General features: G+C 42.5%; 1 non-coding gene across 1 annotated transcript; it reads right to left on the bottom strand.

The window, feature by feature from the left end:
- Window positions 1–16,746: 16,746 nt before the first annotated feature.
- Window positions 16,747–16,853, bottom strand: LOC141670024 (small nucleolar RNA R71). The gene has a single exon (XR_012554275.1). It is a non-coding gene; the product is annotated as a small nucleolar RNA R71 (small nucleolar RNA).
- Window positions 16,854–23,480: the final 6,627 nt, after the last annotated feature.

The following is a 23,480-nucleotide window of genomic DNA, read 5'->3' on the forward strand; positions in this document are numbered from 1 at the left end:
TCATACCTCAAGACAAGGGAGTCGACAATGGGGACAAAGAGAAGGATGATAAAGAATATTGGGTTCTCTATTTTGATGGGGCATCAAAAACAAACTCCAGTGGAGCAGGATTGGTTTTGCAAAGCCCTGATGGATTCTTAATTGAGTATGCTATGAAGCTAGACTTCCCAACCACAAACAATGAGGCAGAGTATGAAGCCCTGATTGCTGGCCTTGGTCTAGCTGGGACACTTAGAGTCAAAAACTTAAAGGTCCGTGGAGACTCGAAGCTGATCATATCCCAGGTAAAGGGAGAATTTGAGGCAAGGGATGATACGATGGCTAAATATGTTCGCCTAGTAAGGGCTGTGATGACCCAATTTAATGAATGCCATGTTGAACACATTCCAAGGGAAGAAAATGCTAAAGCAGATGCGCTATCAAAGTTTGCTTCATCTGAGATTGAAGAAAGTTCAGGAAGTATGTACTTCCGTGTTTTGAAGACACGAAGCATAGATGTTAAGCTTATGGCTCCCGTAGGCCTGGGGGCGTCATGGATCGATCCCATTAAGGCTCACATTCAAACTGGATGGTTGCCAAGCGATGCAACTGAAGCACGAAAATTAACTGTTCGAGCACTAAGGTACTCCTTGATAGATGGAATTCTGTATAAGAGATCTTTCGTGGTTCCTTACTTGAGGTGTCTCAGGCCCGACGAGGCACACTTGGCTCTTGAGGAAGTGCATGAAGGTATTTGTGGGCAGCACTTGGGGGGCAGGGCCTTGGCTCATAAGATAACCCGTTTAGGCTTCTATTGGCCAGAAATGATGGCTGATGCCAAAGAATATGTGAAGAAGTGTGATCGCTGTCAGAAGCATGCACCAGTTGTTAGACAACCCCCCGAGATGCTGACCTCTATCAACTCGCCTATTCCCTTTGCCATGTGGGGATGGATATTCTAGGGCCTTTTCCTATGGCCACGGCACAAAGGAAATTTCTGATTGTAGCCATTGATTATTTCACCAAGTGGATCGAAGCCAAACCCTTGGCCAAAATCACAACTAAGCAGGTTGCACAATTCCTGTGGGAAAACATTATGTGCCGATATGGAATTCCCCGTATCCTCGTCACTGACAATGGAGCACAATTCAACAATGAGGAATTCAAGAAGTATTGTGAAGAAAATGAAATTGAATTACGATTCACCTCTGTGGCTCACCCGCAAGCCAATGGGCAAGCAGAGGTAGCAAATCGGATAATCCTGGATGGACTAAAGAAGAGGATCGAGAAGTCAAGAAATAATTGGGTGGATGAGATACTTCCCATATTATGGGCCTATAGGACTACCTGTAGAGTCACGACAGGAGCAACTCCTTTCATGTTGGCATATGGGGCAGAAGCAGTAGTTCCCGTGGAGATATCACATTCCTCTCCAAGGATTCAGGCTTTCAACGCAGAAGAAAATGAGGAAGGGCAGAGGTTAGCCCTGGATCTGATCGATGAAGTGCGAGATAAAGCACATGCAAAGATAATAGAATATCAGAAAAAGGCTTCATTCTACTACAACCTAAGGGTTAAAGAGAGGTTTTTCAAACAAGGTGACCTAGTCTTGAGAAAAATAGAGGCTTCTGGTGTCGGACAGAAAGGAAAGCTTGCCCCAAATTGGGAAGGGCCGTATAGAGTCAAGAGCGTTCAGGGTAGAGGAACCTACAAGCTGGAGACTATGGATGGTTTTGAAGTCCCGAGAATCTGGCACGCACAAAACCTGAAGGTTTACTACGTGTAAGATGGTCGAAGTACGATTCTCACTTGTCATTATGACAAGTAGGTTTAAAAGCACCTTGAAGCTTTATTTGCATAGGATTTTTATTTTTTAGCTATTATAGATCAGGGTCGAACCCATATTATGTAAGGTTTTGGAAAACCAGACTTGAAATTGAAGAGTTCGAAATTATTTCAACCTATGGATGTTTGAGTTGTGATAATACTTGTGTGGCCCATTAAGCCAAGTTTGAATATTAAAGTATCGGAAAAATGAAGGAGAGAATGCAAATAAGGAAAGTAGCATATAAAATAGCCCCGGAGGGTAATAAGTTTTAATACAAACAAAAGTCCAGACATAAGTTAAGGTTAAAATTACAGAATAGAAAAACTACTCCTCCATGCGGGAGCCTTCATTCTCTTTCTCCTTATCAGCGCCTTCAGCGTCCTTCGCAGGAGAAGCGGGAGGAGAAGCAGTGTTAGGATCCAAGATGCGATCATCTGGCTGAGGGGAGTTGAAGAGGGCATCTATGCTGTCCTCTGACTCAGCCTGCTCAGGACTTATAAAGTCCTTAGGGTCGACTAAGCCCGGGTACTTCTCAGAAACCGCCTTCACGGCCGCATCCCATCCCTGAGTGAACTGTAGGGAATAAAGACCCTCATCATGAATCTCCATGAGATTCTTAAACTTGTCAGAATCCATGTAGTCATCAATGAGCTTATCCTTATCGCTCCTAAGTTTCACCAGCTCGGAATGAGCCTTAGCCAGCTCCTCTTTCTTCGTGTCCAGCTTCTTCTCCAGGACCTTGGCTCTCTCCTCCCACTTCTTCATCTCCTTCTCAAAATCATCAGAGTTACCCTTCCAGGATCTAGCCTGATGTAGGGCCGCCTGGAAATAGGTATTACTCTGCAAAGAAATATGTATGAGTTAGCACAAATTCATTGGGATACAAGAAAAGTTGAAATTCACAAAAGGAAGAGAAGAAAAAAGAAATTACTGCAGCTTGGGCTTGAGAACCCAGAAGCTCAATAGTCTCGATATCACTCCCCGTAACAATGTCAGTGAAATCGTGGGGAGTGATGGAATGGTACGACCAATCCTTGGCATGTTTGGTGGATCCAACCACCGTATCGCTCCTCCTGAAGCCCCAGTTAGGCCTGAAGGAATGTGCCTTAAGTGGAGGATCCACATCGTCCCCCAGCTCGACCACCGGGACGTGGGGCTTAAGGAAAGAAGGACCGTCAGGTTTGCTCCTGGGGTCCCTGTTTAACTTGGCCCTCTTCTGGCGGCCAGATTCCCCCTCCTTGGGCCTATTGACATTATTAATAGCCTCACAAGCTGAAAGGAAAAGTAAAAGGAATATTAAAATCCAGAAAAAAGAAAAAGTGCGATTAAAGAGAAGGAAAAATAATTACGCAGGTATAAATTTACCCTTATCACTGGCCTGGGAGAGACCAACTTTCTTCAAGGAAAACTCCTCTAAAAGAGTCCAGGTGTCTGTTTTCCCATCATCTGAAATTAAGGCTTGGTAGGCCACCTCCTCCTCATCAGTTAATCTGATGCTACCAGGACTACCATCTGATACTTTGCAAAATGGCCTACGGAAGAGTGTGGCCCAATCACCCCCAGCCCAGGTCAGCCTGACAAACTCATCCCTCCATTTAGGGTTGTTCTCGACTATAGAGTTACTATCAAAGATATGGGGAATTTTGGGCCGTTGGCGAATTAAAACCCAGCCCGGCTGACTCATGGAACTATTATAGAATTGGAAAACTTTCCTAAAGACAGCTACGGAAAGAGGGAAGCTATTCCTGAGACAAAGGACCATAAAATAGATAATGTTCCTCCAGGCGTTAGGAGGGAGTTGACAAGGGTTGATTCGTACATCGGCTAGTAAATGAGGAATAAATTCGTGGAATGGGAACCTAAGACCTGCGGTCAGGGCTCCTCGATAAATGAACAGGGTATCCCCCTCCCAATTACAAGTCCTATCCCCAGGGGCGGCTGGAGTGATCCTAAGGTGGGGTGGAAGTCTGTACAGGGTGTTCATAGACTCTATCCTACCATCTAACTCATGAAAAGTGTTACCATGATTATACGAATCTAACTCAGACAGAGAAGGATATTCATCACCTCTCGAGTTAATCATATCAATGAGGGAAGTATATGGAGATTGAATTTGAATGTTTGTACCTCTTTTAGAGACATTCATCTTCTGCAAACGAGCCAGGTCACGGTCCGCCATTGATATGCTTCGGTTGAAGGCTTGAAACCCAGAAATACTTGAGAATGGTGGAGCTGCGGTGGCTTTGGTCGCCGGAAATCGCCTTCTCAAAGGGAGAACTCTAGAGAAAATTGTGAGAGAAAATGAGAAGTGGGAAGTGAAGTGAGGATTCTCACTCCACACTACACTTATTGATAAGTGGATTTTATATCCACTTGGAATGCTTTATTACAAGCTTAAATTGGTATTTTGGACTCAAGTTGTTGGTATTTTGATGTGTTTTTGTGTTATTGTATTTCAGGTATCAGTTAAATGAAGAAAAGAGCTTTTAAAGGAAATATGATGAAAAATGATCAGAATTGGAAGCCAAGGCCATTGTCAAGTTGTAGAGAATCTCAATAGCTTCGCGTGGGCACTTGAATCTCCTAATTCTGACGAGTAGAACTCAAGTTATGGTCAAAACAAGATTCATCAGAATATTTTTCCAGTCAGTAGCTGAGCGCCCGCTCAGAGAGCTGAGCGCCCGCTCAGGAGAGCTGAGCGGCCGCTCAGGGCGCGGCCGGTCACTGATTTCGCTGAAAAAGCCTTTTTTGAGTAGAATTTGACGATTTTAAGGGTCCAGGTCCACTAGGGGCGTATATATACTTAAAAAAAGGGTTTTCATCATCCGAGAAGATTGGGATACCAAGGAGAAGACCTAGAAGCACAGAACAACTCCGAAAAAGAAGATCTTGTTTTCAACTTATGATTCTTTGAATTAGTTGTAACTTTGGATGCTCATTTTCGTTCTTGTTGAACCTAGATCTCGTTTATTCGTACTTTGATTATTATTTAGTTTATTAAGACCTTGTTTTATACCATGCTTTTATTGGAACCCATAGTGACGATGAGTTCGATTATGGGCTAATCGTTGTCATGGGATTCTAGCGGATTTACTTATGGATTTCAATAGTTAATTGTTTTGATATCTTGGTGTGTGGTAATTGATTGATATCCTAGTATTGGTTGTGCTTATTCGTCTTATGTGCGTAGCTAATATATAAGATAGCGTGTTAATCTCTATTGAAGTGACAGTGAATATAGAGGTTTAGAACTTGCCATGCTAGCATAGGTTCATGTATTTGTTATGCATGATTCGTAGGTAACTCTAACCGTTTTACTTTCCCTATATAATCAAGATAGATAACTTGTGTTTAAACCATTATGTTGTCAAATTCTATAGACATATAGGGTCTCAATATAATTGGTGCCTATTCAGCTTCTATCTCTTTTGTGGATGTCTGGTAGAATGGTACTCGTGCAATGAAAGTTGGCGTTTATCAGTTTCGTGTTATCTGATTAGTGTTGTTATGGATAAAAAGCTAAGGTTATTACTTGTTGTATTTAATACTAAGATTCGGGAGCTCAAGGCCTTTAATGGCTGCTCTCGTGTTTCGTGACTCAATCTGCCTTTACGAGATGCCTACGTATCTCTGCGAATTAGAGAATCAAGCCAAAAAACGTAGTTCTGATTGGTGGGGGTGAGACCCCTTATATAGATGTTGGTGGTCCTTGAATTGGACTTGGTATAGGAGACTTGGTGGGCAAGTCTCATAGTTAGAATGGACTTTGGAGTCCTAGATAGTAGGAAACTGATCCCTTATCCTTTTAGGTCCCCTTGAGGCTTATCTATAAAGATTTATATCCTTATCAAGACTCTTCTCAACAGCTGATTTTTCCCTTATTAATTAATTACGAAATTAATTAATAATCAGGGCTTTTGGGCCTTTTTTTTATTCCATCAGGCCTGATCTGGTCCATCAGGCTTAACCTTTCTGGTCTGAATATCATACATCTTCTTATTGGGTCCAGCAGCCCATTATTAATAAAATCAGGATTTATTTATCCCTATCATTTGCCCCCCAACTTTTGGGAAACATTGATTAGGTTTCACAGAAGTTAAGTCTATTCATTCCCTTACAGGGTTTCGTTCTTGCGTAAAGTGTGGAGCGACCTACACGTTTACAACGAGTTTTTCCTTTTATTCAGGAATTATTTTGATTTCCAGGAATTTTTCCCTTATTTCCGGGATTTTTTCCCTAATTTCTGGATTTTTCCCTAATTTTTCTGGGATTTTTCCTCATTTTCTGGAATTTTCCCTAATTTTTCTGGGATTTTTCCTTATTTTCTGGAATTTTCCCTAATTTTTCTAGCCCTTTTTTTGACCAGGATCCTAGTCGAAATTTCGACCTGGATCCTAGTCGAAAATAGGGGTCAGCCTTGTCATCCTGGTCGAAGGATTTCGACTAGGATCCACGACCTGGATTTCGACCAGGATCCTAGTCGAAATTTCGACCTGGATCTAGGTCGTCAATTCCCCACTTTTAGCTTCTGATTTTGAGCCCTTCGACTAGGATTTCGACCAGGATCCTAGTCGAAATTTCGACCTGGATCCTGGTCGAAAATTCTTTGGTTTTCTTGATTCCTGGTCGAAGAATTTCGACTAGGATCCACGACCTGGATTTCGACCAGGATCCTAGTCGAAATTCGACCTGGATTTTTAATCCTTATTTCTGTAAAATGCTTGTCTAATTCGACCTCATTTCTAGTCGAAGTTTCGACCTCAATTCAGTTCTATTTTTTCCGCTTTTTTCGTGAGTCTAGTCGAAAAATTTCGAGCAGGGATCACGACCTGGATTTCGACCTGAATCCTGGTCTTTTTTCTCCGTTATTTTCGGGTGTCTGCTCGAAAGTTTTTGAGCAGGATTCACGACCTGGATTTCGACCTGAATCCTGGTCTTTTTTCTCCGTTATTTTCGGGTGCCTGCTCGAAAGTTTTTGAGCAGGATTCACGACCTGGATTTCGACCTGAATTCTGGTCTTACATCTTTTTATTTGGGCCTTACATTTTTTAAGGCTAAAACTGAATTTTCCAAATCCTAATTGGATTTGGGCCTGGATTTCTCTATTGGGCCTTATCAAATATTACTGGGCCTCTTTATTGGGCTTTATCAAATATTACTGGGCCTTTTTACTGGGCTTTATCACACCCTGTTTAGAATGCCCCAGAATTCCTAGGAATATTCTGGAAGATGCTTTTTCCTGGGCTTTTTCTCATGGGCCTTTGTTCTTAATGGGCTTTTTATCCCTTCAACTTCTTTTTCCTCCTATATAAAGGAATGAGGAAAGGTCACTACTCCTCACTTCCTCATTTCTTTGTTTTCTTCTTCATTCTCCTGCTAAGATTCTCAGAGCAATAACAGCAAGTCGGAGCTCAAAGCCTTTCTCAGGAGTGCTTTTTCAGGTAAGATTTCTCCCTTTGTTTTTTGTGTTCATTTTTCCATTGTGTGCCATTTTAAGACAGCCTATTTACGTGCCTCATACCTTTTTTCAGATGGCTGACAAAAGAATGACTCGTTTGGCCAAGATGAACGTGGCTAGAAAGTCCAATGATTTTCCTATTCGATCGAGGTATACTTCCTTAATCGACATGATCAACACTCGAGGGGACGAGTATCCGTCTGATGCGCATCTGGACGCACACGATCATATCAGCGCCTTACGGGATCCCAAGGAGCTGGAAAAGTTGAGCGGCTGCTTCAGAATCAAAGAACCTTTTAAGCTGGTTCTTGCAGGTCCGGCCGACAGGGCCTGTCAGTGGAAGAAGGACGCGCTATGCGTCTATAGGGATACTCTAAGGGCAGGTATTAGACTCCCTTTTCATCCATTCATTCCTTTACTTTTGGCTGATGTAGGCATCAGCCCTTGCCAGCTTCCCCCCAATTCCTGGAGGTTGATCCTATGCTATCTGTCGCAATGCGCCAAGCACAGCATCCCCACATCTGTTGCTGTTTTCAGGAAGATTTTCCAGTTCAAGAACAGCCCCGATAAAAGTCCGGGTTGGGTTTCTATCAACCAACGCCCCACTATCCCCCATATTGTGAATGGGAAATCCATCCCTGACAACAATTTGGGGTGGAAGAAGGATTTTTTGTTTATAGTTTGGGAGGGTGGAGACTGGGGTTCCCTATTTCGATCTTCTTTTGGGATTGCCGTGGATGGGAGCCCAAATGACATAGCTTTGTCTGAAGAGGAGGCTAGAGGTTTCAACCTCCTGACGCAAGACAACGGCACCTCCCATTCTTGGGATCTTATCCGGGAGACTGTCCTGGTAGAACGCGGCCTCTCGCCCGTTCATAAGAAAAGTAAGTTCCTACCTTCATCTACTTTATTTCCTGCATTTTTATTCCATTAGTTTTCAACTGACTTTGCTTGTCGCAGTGGCTGAGAAGATTGAGGAGGCTACGAAGCCAAAGGACCTGGAAACGACCAGGATGAAGAGGGCTGGGAAGATTTTCAAAGATCCTAGGCTTGGTGATCGCTTCCCTGAGTTCCTCCTTCAGGCTATGGAGCCAAATGAGGAAGGTCCCAGCCAGGTTTTGCGCACCAAGCAGAGGCCAGGGGCCTATTTTCAACCTGCCTGGGGGATCCGGGGCAAGGACTCAATATTGGGCAGCACAGCCCTGTCCAAGGAATGGTCCAAACATTCCATCTCTCCGGTGGACTATCAAGACTTTGTCCTCCAACAGGACTTAGAGGGGAACGAGCTTTTTGGAGCCCAAGCCCTGGCGACAGTACGCACTTTACTTATGCCTTTTACACTTTTCTTTTCATGCTTCTTTTCTAAAGTTTTGCTATTTCTCTTGCAGGCTAACGCCCATTTTCAAGGGGCAATTCACCAAGCTAAGGCTTGGAAGGTTGGCCTGGAAGATGCCAACAAGAAGTTGGAGGAGGCCAACCAAAAAATTGAGGCCCTTGAAGCTCAATTGGCTTCTTCCACTTCTGACCTGGAGACGGCCCGGGCTGAAAACGTAATCTTGAAGGCGCAGAAGGACAAAGCCTTTGACGGCTGGATGGATACCCAAGAATTCAAAGACCTGATGGTGGAGCATGACGCCCTTCTTCACCCAGTCAGCTACAAGGAGGGTTGGGACGCTGCTGTGGAGGCTATCCAGGATGAGTTTCCCGAGATCCTTGAGCAGTCGCCCTTTCCCTGCCCTGTGCGGGTTCCAGAGCTTGGAGGCGTTACTGAGAAGCTTGCTGGTATGATCAGGGATGGAGAAGAGGAAGATTCTTCTGAGGAGGAACTCGAGCCTGCTACTAAGAAGGCAAGGGTGGAAGAACCTTCAAAAGTAGTGCCTCAACAGCCATCATCTCCTGCAGAGGGAACTTCCACAGGGACTTCGGAGGGTTCGACTGAGACTTCTGAAGAGACGACTGAAACTTCCGAGGAGTCGTCGGATAGTGGTTCTGAAGAATCTCAACCTTCCAAGGCCTAATTTTTTTGTATATCTTCTTTATGAACTTTATTTTTATCAGAAGTTGTTACCCTTCGGGGTTAAATTTTGTATGTTGCTCCTTCGGCCTCTTATCATTATAGTCTTAATGTGCGTTTAAACATCCTTTAGATAGAAATAACTTAAAACTCTTTAACATGAAGTCTGGTTTTTCAAAACCTTACATAGCATGGGTTCGACCCTAATCAATAATAACTTGACAATGTAAATTCTACTGGAATATAAAATCCTACGCAAGCAAAGCTTCCAGGTGCTTTTAAACCTACTTGCCATAATGACAAGTGAGAATCGTACTTCGCCTATCTTACACGTAGTAAACCTTCAGGTTTTGTGCGTGCCAGGTCCTCGGGACTTCAAAACCATCCACAGTCTCGAGCTTGTAGGTTCCTCTACCTTGAACACTCTTGACTCTGTACGGCCCTTCCCAATTTGGGGCAAGCTTCCCTTTTTGTCCTACACCAGATGCTTCTATCTTCCTCAAGACTAGATCGCCTTGTTTAAAAAACCTTTCTTTAACCCTTAGGTTGTAGTAGAATGAAGCTTTTTTCTGATATTCTACTATCTTTGCATGTGCTTTATCTCGCACTTCATCGATTAAATCCAGGGCTAGCTTCTGCCCTTCCTCATTTTCTTTCTCATCAAAAGCCTGAATCCTTGGAGAAGAATGTGATATCTCCACGGGAACTACTGCTTCTGCCCCATATGCCAACATGAAAGGGGTCGCACCTGTCGTGACTCTACAGGTAGTCCTATAGGCCCATAATATGGGAAGTATCTCATCCACCCAATTATTTCTTGACTTCTCGATCCTCTTCTTTAATCCGTCCAGAATTATTCGATTTGCAACTTCTGCTTGCCCATTAGCTTGTGGGTGAGCGACAGAGGTGAACCGTAACTCAATTTCATTTTCTTCACAGTACTTCTTGAATTCCTCATTATTGAATTGCGTTCCATTGTCAGTGACGAGGATACGGGGAATTCCATATCGGCACATAATATTTTCCCACAGGAATTGTGCAACTTGCTTAGTTGTGATTTTGGCCAAAGGTTTGGCTTCGATCCACTTGGTGAAATAATCAATGGCTACAATCAGAAACTTCCTTTGTGCCATGGCCATAGGAAAAGGACCTAGAATATCCATTCCCCACATTGCAAAGGGAATAGGCGAGTTGATAGAGGTCAGCATCTCGGGGGGTTGTCTAACAACTGGTGCATGCTTCTGACAGCGATCACACTTCTTTACATATTCTTTGGCATCAGCCATCTTTTCTGGCCAATAAAAGCCTAAACGGGTTATCTTATGAGCTAAGGCCCTGCCCCCCAAGTGTTGCCCACAAATACCTTCATGCACTTCCTCAAGAGCTAAGCGTGCCTCATCGGGCCTGAGACACCTCAAGTAAGGAACCACGAAAGATCTTTTATACAGAATCCCGTCTATCAATGAGTACCTTAGTGCTCGAACAGTTAATTTTCGTGCTTCAGTTGCATCGCTTGGCAACCAACCGGTTTGAATGTGAGCCTTGATGGGATCGATCCATGACGTCCCCAGGCCTATGGGAGCCACGAGCTTAACATCTATGCTTCGTGTCCTCAAAACACGAAAGTATACACTCCCTGAACTTTCTTCTATCTCAGATGAAGCAAACTTTGATAGCGCATCTGCCTTAACATTTTCTTCCCTTGGAATGTGCTCAACATGGCATTCATTAAACTGGGTCATCACAGCCCTCACTAGGCGGACATATTTAGCCATTGTATCATCCCTTGCCTCAAATTCTCCCTTTACCTGGGATATGATCAGCTTTGAGTCTCCACGGACCTTTAAGTTTTTGACTCTAAGTGTCCCAGCTAGACCAAGGCCAGCTATCAGGGCTTCATATTCTGCCTCATTATTTGTGGTTGGGAAGTCTAGCTTCATAGCATACTCAATTAAGAACCCATCAGGGCTTTGCAGAACCAATCCTGCTCCACTGGAATTTGTTTTTGATGCTCCATCAAAATAGAGAACCCAATATTCTTTCTCCTTGTCCCCATTGTCGACTCCCTTGTCTTGAGGTATGGTATCTTCCTGCCCCCCGACTTCTTGGTTGGGTATGGTACATTCCACCACGAAGTCAGCTAGTGCCTGGGCTTTTATGGCCGTACGTGGCTTATACTTGAGATCGAATTCTCCCAACTCTATTGCCCACTTAATCAGTCTCCCACTTGCCTTGGGACTGTGAATGATATTTCTCAGTGGCTGATTTGTTAGCACTTCAATTTGGTGAGCTTGAAAATAAGGACGCAGCTTTCTTGAAGCCATCACCAAGGCTAAAGCGAATTTCTCAATGGCTGAATAATTCAACTCAGCACCACGCAAAATTTTGCTGACATAGTATACGGGTTTCTGGACTTTCAGTTCCTCCTTAACCAACACCGCGCTCAAGGCGCTTTCCGAAACAGCCAAGTACAAGAATAAAACTTCACCCAGAACTGGCTTGGCCAACAACGGGGCCTGGCCCATATACTTCTTTAACTCTTCAAATGCCTTCTGATTTTCCTCACTCCATACAAAGTCTTTAATGTTCTTTAATGACTTGAAGAATGACAAGCACTTGTCTCCTGACTTGGAGATGAATCGTCCTAGCGCAGCAACCCTTCCTGTGAGTTTCTGAACATCCTTGACAGTTTTTGGGGGTTCCATGTCCAGGATTGCCTTTATTTTATCGGGGTTAGCCTCAATTCCCCTCTTTGAGACCATCAATCCCAAGAATTTTCCAGATCCTACTCCGAAAGCACACTTCGTGGGATTCAACATCATCTTGTGGTACCTCAGGACCTCAAAAGCTTCCCTCAAATGGGTTATATGATCAGTCTTTACTAGACTCTTGACTAGCATGTCATCAACATAGACTTCCATAGTCTTCCCAATAAGATCCTTAAAAATTTTATTCACCAACCTTTGATAGGTGGCTCCTGCATTCTTGAGACCAAACGCCATAACAAGATAACAATAAACACCAAAGTCAGTGATAAATGATACCTTTGGAATGTCATCCTTATGCATTTTGATTTGGTTGTATCCGCTAAATCCATCCATGAAACTCAGCATCTCATGTCCAGCGGTGGCATCAATCAAAGTATCAATTCTAGGCAGCGGAAAACAGTCTTTGGGACATGCATCATTCAGATCGGTGAAGTCTATACACATCCTCCACTTTCCATTAGCCTTCTTCACCATTACAGGGTTTGCTAACCACTCCGGAAATTGAATCTCCTCAATGAAACCAGCCTCTAAGAGCTTTTCCACTTCCTGCTTTATAGCCTCTTGTCTTTCCGGGGCAAAATTTCTTTTCTTTTGTTTCACTGTCTTCCGGCTTGGATCCACGTTTAACTTGTGGGTAATTAACCCCGGGTCTATGCCTGGCATATCAGCTGCTGACCATGCAAACACATCACTATTTTCTTGCAAAAATTTCACTAACTTCCCTCTAAGGGGCTCCTCTAATGTAGCTCCAACGAAAGTCATCCTCTCAGGATTCTTGGGATCTAAAGGAACCGAATCCAATTCTTCTGCTGGCCTTCCTCTATTCTCATCATTTTCTCGAACATCCATATCTTCAATAGGAAGAACCTGCCCCCCGACTCCATCTGCCCTCAAAGAGGCCACATAACAGCTTCTAGCCATTTTTTGATCTCCCCTCTCTTCTCCAATCCCGTTTCGGGTGGGAAACTTCATGACTGAATGGTAGGAAGAGGGGACTGCCTTGAAGGCATGTATCCCTGTTCTCCCCATGATAGCATTATAAGTTGAACTAGCCTTTACCACCACAAAATCCAGCATCTGCGTTGCTTGCCTTGGCTCCGTACCTATGGTGGTTGGTAATTTAATTATCCCTTCCACAGGACATTCTACTCCAGCAAATCCATATATCGGCATGTCGGTTGGTGTCAACTGGGAGTCGTTATACCCCATCCTTAGAAAGGTGTCGTGGAGCAAGATATCCACAGAAGCACCATTATCCACAAGGACCCTCTTAACCGGGCTATTTCCTATTATCGGCGTTATGACCAGCGGGTCATCATGGGGAAACTTCACACCCTCTAGGTCGGAATCATCAAAAGCCAATGTCACTTCTGTCCTGGCCCTCTTCGGGGCTTCTCCAACAATATGCATAACCTCTCTAGTATATGCCTTTCTGGAATTTTTGGACAATCCAGCAGCAGTTGGACCTCCAAAGATCGTGTTTATCACAGGCCCTCGAGGTCTCGGCCCTCCATAAATGGTGTTTATAACTGGTCCTCTAGGTTGGGGATTCCGCCCCTGATCATCTTGGTCCCTCCTACGATCTTCAAAGTTCTTCCTTCCATTATTGTTTCTGTCTCCTCCATCTCCAGTATACTTGTTCAGCCTTCCTTTTCGAATCAAAAACTCAATTTCATCTTTCAACTGCCTACACTCATCGGTGTCATGACCAACATCTTTGTGAAACCTGCAATACTTGCCCTTATCTAGCTTGGCGGGATCAGCCTTCAAGGGCTTAGGCCAGCGAATATCTCTGTCTTTCTCAATCTCCATCAAAATCTGACTTCTGGGGGCATTCAGCTTAGCGTATTCAGTGAACTTTTGCCCAGGTCCTCCCTTCTTGGGGGTTGAATCAGGGTTTTGTTCAGTTCTAGGATACTTATCCTTAGCGATGTACTCCAAATCAGTTTTTCGTTTCTTGCCTCCAGTGGGCTCATTACTTACTACGGTCTTCCTCATACTCTCTTCAACCTTGATATACTTCCCTGCCCTCTCTTGGAGCTGCAACATGCTCTCAGGGGGTCGTTTGGCCAAAGACATCTTGAAAAACTCATCCCTAGTTCCTTGTTGCAGCGCTATCATGGCTACCTTATCATCAAGGTCTGGGACTTTTAAAGCCTCCTTTGTAAAATGATTTAGGTAATCTCTTAAGGATTCTTTAGCTCCCTACACAAGACTCATAAGAGATGCTGAACTTTTCTCATGGACTCTTCCACTGATGAATTGCTTAATAAAAGCCTGACTTAATTCTCTGAATGATCCAATAGAATTTGGGGGTAGGCGACTGTACCATCTTTGAGCCATACCCGACAGGGTTTGAGGGAAGGCCCGACATTTTATAGCATCATTCACGGGTTGCAGCAGCAGTGCATTAGAGAATGTCCTAACATGATTAGCGGGGTCTCCCGTGCCATCATAGGCTTTGATAGTGGGCATCTTAAATTTTCTTGAGATATGGGCATTCATTATCTCTTCTGTGAAGGGTGGAGTTGGATCATCAGGATCCCCAAGGGGAAGGAGATTGCTTGGATCAGTTCTTGGGACAGCAGCCCTTCTTCTTACCGGACCATCCAGGTCTATGATAGGAGGAGGATTTCTCCCCCTAGGAGGTATGTGGGGTCTGGTGGCTTGGTAAGCCTCCAAATCACGCCTCAGCCTTTGGATTTCAGCCTCATGAGCCCTGATCTTTTCCTGCACTTCTTGGGGATTCGCCCCTGGGGTGCTTTGGGGGCGTTGCCTTCCATCGGCCATTGGCTCTTTTCCAGGACGCCTCCTTCTCGGGGCCACTTCATCATCCGAAGATTCGGAGTCTCTCTCAGTGTATGGACCAGAAAATTCCCGATCCTCAGGGATAGGATCCAAACCTCGTATATAGGGGGGCGACCGCCCTCGTGCTTCGCTTCGCCCAGCATATCCACTTCCTCCAACCTCAGGGTGAAGGGGCATCCCATAAGGGGGGTTAGTAGTAACAATAGTTGAGTATTCATACCCGACGGGTCGAGAATTCACAGGTATATGTATTTGTTGAACTTGAGGATTCGTACCTTGAACAGTCGGGGGAGTTGTCCCTTGTGGCTGAGGATGAGTTGCCCCTGTCTGGGCTTCCCCCTGAGTAGATGCATAAGTTGAATGGGGAGGAACCTCTACGGTTGATGAAATCACCTGGGTTGTCCCTGATGGTGTTCCCTCCTCCAGAGTGCTGGTTGTTCTCCGTGTTCTCGCCATGGTTGTTGTTGCGTAATTCCCACAGACGGCGCCAAATGTTATGGATAAAAAGCTAAGGTTATTACTTGTTGTATTTAATACTAAGATTCGGGAGCTCAAGGCCTTTAATGGCTGCTCTCGTGTTTCGTGACTCAATCTGCCTTTACGAGATGCCTACGTATCTCTGCGAATTAGAGAATCAAGCCAAAAAACGTAGTTCTGATTGGTGGGGGTGAGACCCCTTATATAGATGTTGGTGGTCCTTGAATTGGACTTGGTATAGGAGACTTGGTGGGCAAGTCTCATAGTTAGAATGGACTTTGGAGTCCTAGATAGTAGGAAACTGATCCCTTATCCTTTTAGGTCCCCTTGAGGCTTATCTATAAAGATTTATATCCTTATCAAGACTCTTCTCAACAGCTGATTTTTCCCTTATTAATTAATTACGAAATTAATTAATAATCAGGGCTTTTGGGCCTTTTTTTTATTCCATCAGGCCTGATCTGGTCCATCAGGCTTAACCTTTCTGGTCTGAATATCATACATCTTCTTATTGGGTCCAGCAGCCCATTATTAATAAAATCAGGATTTATTTATCCCTATCAAGTGTCATCACCATCACATGCTAAGGTTAAGAACAATAAGGCTATTGAATGAAGTATTTAATGAAGTTAGGATCCCGTGTTTGTCATATATATTAATTCAACTTCAATTCTCTTAGTTAATGTTATTTAATATAATCTCTTAGTTTAATAAAAACCCAATTTGTTATTTGTCTTAGCATTGAGCGATAACCATACATTGTTGCATAGGTGCATAAATTGAACTTAACCTAAACCAGTGTCTGTGGGAACGAATCTGATTTATATCTTATACTACTTGCGAACGCGTATACTTGCGTGAATATTAGCGCGTGTTTTCGTCCTAACAAGTTTTTGGCGCCGCTGCCGGGGGCTCGGTGTTAATTTTTAGTTTATGTGCTTGTCATCAGTGGTCGTTAAAGTTCAGTGACTCGGATTCTTTTACTTTCACAGTTTATTTGTTTGTGTTTCAGGTACTCATTACAATGGGAGATCCAGCAGCACGAACGAAAGCCTTGATGGATTTTTCTCAACCCAAGATCAATGACATTCAATCTAGTATTGTCCGGCCAGCTATCACAGCTAATACCTATGAGATCAAGCCTGGCATAATTCAATGGGTACAGACTTTAGTCCAGTTTGGGGGTTCTCCAACGGAAGATCCCAATACACACATTAGGGATTTCATTGAATTATGTGACACCTTCAAGTTCAACGGTGTTTCTGAAGATGCTGTGAAGCTGAGACTGTTCCCATTCTCTCTGAGGGACAAGGCTAAGAGCTGGTTACACTCTCTACCAGCTGGTTCGATTACTACTTGGGAGGATCTTGCTCAGAAATTCCTTACTAAATTCTTCCCTATGGCGAAGACAGCTGCAATCAGAAACGCTATTACTCAATTTGCGCAGCAAACGGGAGAATCGCTAAGTGAAGCTTGGGAGCGCTACAAGGAGATGCTTAGGAAGTGTCCTCATCATGGAATTCCTGATTGGATGATCATCACTTGTTTTTACAATGGGTTGGGAGCACAGTCCAGACCCATGCTCGATGCAGCATCAGGCGGAGCATTATGGGCAAAGAGCTATAAGGAAGCTTATGATCTAATTGAACTGATGGCTGCTAATGATTATCAGTATCCAACCCAGAGATATCCACAGGGCAAGGTAGCAAGAGTACTTGAGGTGGATACAGCTACGGCTATCACTGCTCAACTAAAGGCGTTGTCTATGAAGATCGATTCTCTGGCTAACCGTGGTGTTAAGCAGATAACCAGTGTTTGTGAGCTGTGTGCAGGTCCGCATGCGACAGAGCAATGCGCTATATCTAGTGACTCAGCTCAGTTTGTGAGCAACTTTCAGAGATCGCAGCAGCCAGTTCCTGCCACTTATCATCCTGACAACTGGAATCATCCTAACTTCAGCTGGAGCAACAATCAGAATGCGATGCAACAGCCATTCCAGCCGTTTGGAAATAAGCTGTTCAACTCTCTTGGTTTTCAGCAACAACTCCAACTTCAACAACAAACTCATGATGCAGGTCTATCTTCGAATGAAAAATCTGAATTAGAGGAGTTGAGGCTTATGTGCAAAAACCAGACTCTTATATGCCAAAGCCAAGTTATTTCTATCAAGACTCTGGAGAACCAAATAGGGAAAATTGCTAATGCCTTATTGAATCGACCACCAGGAACGCTTCCTAGTGATACAGAAGCCAATCCAGGAAAGAGGGAAGTTGAAGAACATGTGAACGCCATCACCTTAAGGTCTGGAAAGGTCGCAAGCCCCCAAATTCAGCAAGACGAAGAGCCTGAAAAATCTCAAGATTCAGAAAATGCAATTGTGGCTGAAGAAGATGTGCAGAAGGAAGTAGAGGTGGAACCAAGGAAGACTACTGTGGAACACACTCCTCCTGAGGTTAATACAGGGGAGAAACAGATCTATCCTCCACCTCCTTTTCCAAAGAGGCTGCAGAAGAAAAATCCGGATAAGCAGTTTGAGAAGTTTTTGGAGGTGTTCAAGAAACTTCATATCAACATACCTTTCGCTGAAGCTCTTGAACAGATGCCTAGCTATGCGAGGTTTATGAAAGGTATTATCTCTCGGAAAGTGAAGCTCGATGACTTAGAGACCGTTGCTCTAACGGAGGAATGCAGTGTTGTGCTGCAACAGAAGTTGCCTCCGAAGCTTAAAGATCCTGGAAGCTTCACTATTCCTTGCACCATCGGAAACTTGTCGTTCGACAAGTGTTTATGTGATTTGGGAGCTAACATCAATCTGATGCCCTTATCTATCTTCAAGAAGCTTGGTCTGCCTGAGCCGAAACCAACATACATGTCATTGCAACTAGCTGACCGTTCCATCGCTTATCCACGAGGTATAGTGGAGGATGTCTTGGTCAAGGTGGATAAACTCTTCTTCCCTGCTGACTTTGTAATTCTTGATTTCGAGGAAGATAAGAAGATTCCCATCATCTTGGGAAGACCATTCTTGGCTACAGGCCAAACTATGATTGATGTGCAAAAAGGAGAGCTTACGATGAAGGTTCACGATCAAAAGGTCACTTTCAATGTGTTTAAGGAAATAAAATTACCCACAGCTAAAGAGGAGTGCTTTAAAGTAGAGCAAATTCAGGTTTTGAATGCACCTCTGAGGAAAAGGAAGTTGGATGTGCCATTCGATTCTCTTGGGTTAGCAGAGCTGAAAATTTCTCAGGATCGTCTCGAGTCGTCTATTGAAGATGCTCCTACACTTGAGCTCAACCCACTGCCAAATCACTTGAGTTATTCATTCTTAGGTGCACCCCCTGACAAGGGGTTGGGATATATCTTTGATGATGTAGAGGGTAGCCGAACGGATCCTCCAGTTCCTATAGAGGGTTCTTCTCATGTGCTGCAGGTAGTTGATAGGACTGGTGTTGGTGACGAGCAGTACAGGCAAGTAATTAGGCGTATGGAGGCCATGCACGACATTCACCGTCATTTTGCTGAAGATTTGACACACGCTTTTGGTACTATTTTCCGAGACACTAGTGGCGAGGTTGATTGGCCACCTAATCCTCCACCCGAAGAGGGTGATCTTTCCGATGACTAGGTATGCCTGAAATCCTTATTATTACCTTCAATGAGGACATTGAAAATTTTAAGTTTGGGGGTGATAATGTAAGGATTAGTAGTGTGTGTCCATATAGATTCATATAGATTTATGTTGCATGTTTAGTTGTAGTTCATTCATATTTTTGTATGATTGTTCATTTAGGACATATTTGTTTGTTTTTATGTAATTTCATATAGTTGCATTTGCATGCATATTTAGCATGATCCCTTAAGATGAACTATGATATTGGATAAGTGGATGTTGATTTGAGTGTGGTGATGAGGAATAGAGGGATGTTTTAGTCTTAATGAATTGATTTGCATGCCAGAAATAAATATTTTCACAAAGTCTTATAGGGTTGCTTTTGATCTAGATCATGATCATACTTGTTTGTTGTTGAGATTTAATCACTTGGTTATATTTAGAATTTGTGATATTCTCGTAATGACGTAAAAACACTGATTTTTTTTATCTGGAGAAAAACTTGGATTTCATTGCTAGTTGTTGTAAGGCTAGGTGTCAAATGGCTAGTAGCCGGCTCATATTTTTATGAGTAGTCTAGGGTTGAATGAGATGGAGCGAAACGCACTCATTCAGAAATTGTTGAAAAAAAAAAGAAAAAAAAAAGAAAAAAGAGAAAAAAAAGAAAGAAAAAAGTATGTGTTTATGCATAATTGATCAAGAGTGAGCTCTTTAATACTCGAGTTATTAAGTTCTAGGGGACTTTGTGCCTAGTGACCTAAGGCTTTTATAGTCTGGGATCCGCTAACCTAACGCTCGCTACATGGGTATTATTGTATAAGTCTTTTGGGACCTCATTCATTGCACGATCAAATAAGCATCTTTGCTATGTGTTCAATAATAGTGTGAATCCTTGTATAACTCTAGTAGAAAGGAGGTGTTGTGAGTCATAATGCGTTTATTGTCTATTCTGTTTATAAACTTTTGATTGTTTCAATGATAGATAAGTTAGGGTTATTGATCTAGTATCGAGAGTATATCTGTTAAGCATCCACACACGCGCGTTTCTGGTTTGTGAGTTGGTTTGTGGGATTTATTCAAACTCTGTTTCAAGTTATTGAATTCTTAGAGGCATTGGCTTATTCATTTAGTTATGGTTATTCTGAGGGGATCGATTGCATTATCATTTAGTTGCATTCACATAGTTGCATTCATGCATTAGGTTTGTTTTGTAGTTTTGAGTCTGTTTATGCTTGAGGACAAGCATCGATTCAAGTTTGGGGGTGTGATAAGTGGATTTTATATCCACTTGGAATGCTTTATTACAAGCTTAAATTGGTATTTTGGACTCAAGTTGTTGGTATTTTGATGTGTTTTTGTGTTATTGCATTTCAGGTATCAGTTAAATGAAGAAAAGAGCTTTTAAAGGAAATATGATGAAAAGTGATCAGAATTGGAAGCCAAGGACATTGTCAAGTTGTAGAGAATCTCAATAGCTTCGCGTGGGCAGTTGAATCGCCTAATTCTGACGAGTAGAACTCAAGTTATGGTCAAAACAAGATTCATCAGAATATTTTTCCAGTCAGTAGCGCCCGCTCAGAGAGCTGAGCGCCCGCTCAGGAGAGCTGAGCGGCCGCTCAGGGCGCGGCTGGTCGTTGATTTCGCTAAAAAAGCCTTTTTTGAGTAGAATTTGACGATTTTAAGGGTCCAGGTCCACTAGGGGCGTATATATACTTAAAAAAAAGGGTTTTCATCATCTGGGAAGATTGGGATACCAAGGAGAAGACCTAGAAGCACAGAACAACTCCGAAAAAGAAGATCTTGTTTTCAACTTATGATTCTTTGAATTAGTTGTAACTTTGGATGCTCGTTTTCGTTCTTGTTGAACCTAGATCTCGTTTATTCGTACTTTGATTATTATTTAGTTTATTAAGACCTTGTTTTATACCATGCTTTTATTGGAACCCATGGTGACGATGAGTTCGATTATGGGCTAATCGTTGTCATGGGATTCTAGCGGATTTACTTATGGATTTCAATAGTTAATTGTTTCGATATCTTGGTGTGTGGTGATTGATTGATATCCTAGTATTGGTTGTGCTTATTCTTCTTATGTGCGTAGCTAACATATAAGATAGCGTGTTAATCTCTATTGAAGCGACAGTGAATATAGAGGTTTAGAATTTGCCATGCTAGCATAGGTGCATGTATTTGTTATGCATGATTCGTAGGTAACTCTAACCGTTTTACTTTCCCTATGTAATCAAGATAGATAACTTGTGTTTAAACCATTATGTTGTCAAATTCTATAGACATATAGGGTCTCAATATAATTGGTGCCTATTCAGCTTCTATCTCTTTTGTGGATGTCTGGTAGAATGGTACTCGTGCAATGAAAGTTGGCGTTTATCAGTTTCGTGTTATCTGATTAGTGTCATCACCATCACATGCTAAGGTTAAGAACAATAAGGCTATTGAATGAAGTATTTAATGAAGTTAGGATCCCGTGTTTGTCATATATATTAATTCAACTTCAATTCTCTTAGTTAATGTTATTTAGTATAATCTCTTAGTTTAATAAAAACCCAATTTGTTATTTGTCTTAGCATTGAGCGATAACCATACATTGTTGCATAGGTGCATAAATTGAACTTAACCTAAACCAGTCTCTGTGGGAACGAATCTGATTTATATCTTATACTACTTGCGAACGCGTATACTTGCGTGAATATTAGCGCGTATTTTCGTCCTAACACTTATATAGGCGAAAAGCTCGGAATACGAGGCGTTTTTAGGCCCATTTAGCCAGGCCCAATCTAGAGGCCCATCTACAAGAAGTATCAGGAACAATCTAGAAGCTCCTGTGGAATTTAAAAAGACAAAATCGACCAGAACCTTAATATGGTTCGATCAGAGTCCTGATCGATGCAAAAGAGGATCCTGATCAATATCTTATTCGAACAGGAGGGAAGAAATCCCCTAAGATCGATCAGAGTCCTGATCGACACAGAAGAGAGTCCTGATCGATATTCCATTCGATCAGAATGGTCGAGAGCCACTTAATTCGATCAGAGTCCTGATCGACACAGAAAAGAGTCCTGATCGATATCTTATTCGAACAGGAGGGAAGAAATCCCCTAAGATCGATCAGAGTCCTGATCGACACAGAAGAGAGTCCTGATCGATATTCCATTCGATCAGAATGGTCGAGAGCCACTTAATTCGATCAGAGTCCTGATCGAAATCGATCAGGAATCCTGGTCGATTAAGCCCGTGTAACAATCGACTAGGGTGTTACTTTGAAGGCCAATTCGGTCAGAATCTTGATCGAAATCGATCAGGAATCCTGTCGACCAGAGTGTAAGATCCTGAGCTAATTCGATCAGGATCCTGATCGATTTTGGCTGCATCCTGATCGATTTTGGCTGCATCCTGATCGATTTTGTCTGCATCCTGATCGATTTTGAATGTATTCTGATCGATTTTAAGCCAGAAAATTAGGGAAAAATCCAGAAATTAAAGGATAAATCCCAGAAAATTAGGGAAAAATCCAGAAATTAAAGGATAAATCCTAGAAAATTAGGGAAAAATCCAGAAATTAAAGGATAAATACCAGAAAATTAGGGAAAAATCCAGAATTTAAAGGATAAATCCCAGAAAATTAGGGAAAAATCCAGAAATTAAAGGAAAAATTCCAGAAAATTAGGGAAAATCCCGGAAATAAGGGAAAAATTCCTGGAATTAAGATAATTCCTGAATAAAAGGAAGATTCATTGTAAATGTGTAGGTCGCTCCACACTTTACGCAAAAACGAAACCCTGTAAGGGAATAAACAGACTTAACTTCTGCGAAACCTAATCAATGTTTCCCAAAAGTTGGGGGGCAAATGATAGGAATAAATAAATTATGATTAAATACTGCAAGGTGTGGGCTGCTAGGCCCAATAAAAAGATATATGATACTCAGACCGGAAAGGTTAAGCCTGATAGACCAGGTCAGGTCTGATGGAATAAAGACGGCCCAAAAGCCCTGATTATTAATTAATTTCGTAATTAATTAATAAGGTAAAAATCAGCTATTGAGAAGAGTCCCGATAAGGATATAAATCCTTATAGATTATCCTCAAGGGGATCTAAAAGGATAAGGAATCAGTTTCCTACTATTTAGGACTCCTAAGTCCATTCTAATTATGAGACTTGCCCACCAAGTCTCCTATACCAAGTCCAATTCAAGGACTCCCAACATCTATATAAGGGGCCTCACCCCACAGATCAGAACTACGTTTTTTGACTTGATCCTTGGCAATCAACAAGGTACGTAGGCATCTTGTTAAAGGCAGATTGAGTCACGAAACACAAGAGCAGTCAAATCGAGCCTTGAAGTTCACGTTCCTTAGTACTAAATACATCAATTATATATATTAGTTTTTTATCCATAACAGACTCCATTTCACTTATACAGAATTACAAGACATCTTATATTTATAATTAAACAACATATTCTGCATATCTACTAGTAGTCAACATGACTCATATGCTACTATAGAAACTACACAA

The sequence above is a fragment of the Apium graveolens genome, chromosome 6 (assembly GCF_009905375.1).
Source record: "Apium graveolens cultivar Ventura chromosome 6, ASM990537v1, whole genome shotgun sequence".
Lineage (NCBI taxonomy): Eukaryota > Viridiplantae > Streptophyta > Magnoliopsida > Apiales > Apiaceae > Apium > Apium graveolens.